The sequence below is a fragment of the Athene cunicularia genome (genome assembly GCF_003259725.1).
Source record: "Athene cunicularia isolate RWA chromosome 3 unlocalized genomic scaffold, athCun1 chr3_part1, whole genome shotgun sequence".
Lineage (NCBI taxonomy): Eukaryota > Metazoa > Chordata > Aves > Strigiformes > Strigidae > Athene > Athene cunicularia.
Window position 1 is genome coordinate 84,851,295 of NW_020799097.1, and position 1,548 is coordinate 84,852,842.

Sequence of the window (1,548 nt, forward strand, 5' to 3'; positions counted from 1 at the left end):
GGGGGGGGGGGGGTGCTGGTGGAAGACACTGGTGGGCAAAGTGCGTCGCCGCTTTATTACTCCTTCAGCGGCAGCAACAGGGAATGTGCCTGTTCCTCTGCCTTATGCTGGACAGACACCTCATGTGTTTTCTTCAGCGAGAACCAGGGAGAGCCCGTGCCGTGCCGTGGTGGCACTGCAGACCTCTGAGCGGTGGAACAGAGAGCACCGAGAGGTAGTCTGTTCCAGGCGGATGGGAAGGAGCCCTGAGGACGCCTCAGGACGCCCTGGGGGCTGTTTTGCCATGTCCCAAGCAACTGCCTAATTTGTGAAGACCTAGCATTGGCCAGGATAAAAGAAAAAGATCAGGTCTGTAAGTCTTACTTCCTCATCACGTATGGACAAGAATGCTTTTATTTTCCAAAGGGTTGAAATGCCCAGAAGTCAACGCCCACAGGAACATAGGATACTTAAGTGGTTAAGCTCTGGGATATTCCCATTTGAAAGTGTCTTTTCTGGAAACAGCGACTCTTATTACAAGGATGATCTTCCAAAAGAAGTCGTCATCTACTGTGCACTGCACCTTGTGCAGTGTGCACTGGTAAGTCACGCAATTCAAGCACAGAGGTTTCCATACATACTGCGTCATCTCTACTCTCACTTTTTCTCCCTTTCTCACATCTTAAAGAGACTCAAAAAAACACTATATTGCCAGAAGTCTGCTATTATCAACTACTGCAACTATTTTTAGCTGCTCTTCCAAACTTTACAGAGGCCTTCAGATCCTTTAACAGTGAATGTGATAAATTAGCTAAGGCAACAATAGGGAGTCACTGGCCACAACAAAATAAAGAAAAAAGGACAGGGCTGATCTGCACTTCTTGGGGAACTGATGAAAGGAAGAAGACATAGGTTTGATAATGGTCCTACAATGAACACCAGAGTAAAGACAGATGATCTCCAACATGAATAGGGACAGTCTTCAGAGAGAGAAGTAGTAAAAGGAGAAATGACACCAGATAGAGTAAAAACCAACAACTCAGTTCAATGAGATATAGCAGCAGCAAAGGAAAGGAGCTCTGTAGCTGACAGATACTGTATGTCTCGACTTTTACAGAGGAGAATAACTTTGTGTATCACAAGGAAAAGGCAACCTAGAAACAAATGGTGTGGACAAGAGAGAAAGCTGTTTTGAGATGGCAGAGAGATCAAAACAAGTGAAAGAATTCAACAGCCCAAGAGGAAAGTGAAGTAGTATCCTTGGTGAAAGTAGAGGGCAGAGAAAGTTATGAATCTAAAGAATAAACAGAGAATTGGGAAAAGATTTGTTTCCCATTAAAATCCACTTGACATACAATAGCATCTTGATGAGGCCAAGCAATGAAATCTGAATCAAAATACTAATCTTTCAACAGACCCTGCAATTCAGTCCAGTCCTCTGTTGAGAAACAGGGAGCAGCAATAAATATCTCCATCAGTAATTTCCCTAGCTTTCACACAGACATCCTAAATGAGCAGCACTGCAGTGTTCAGATCTCACAGATTTGATTATGTAAGACTGACAGGTGC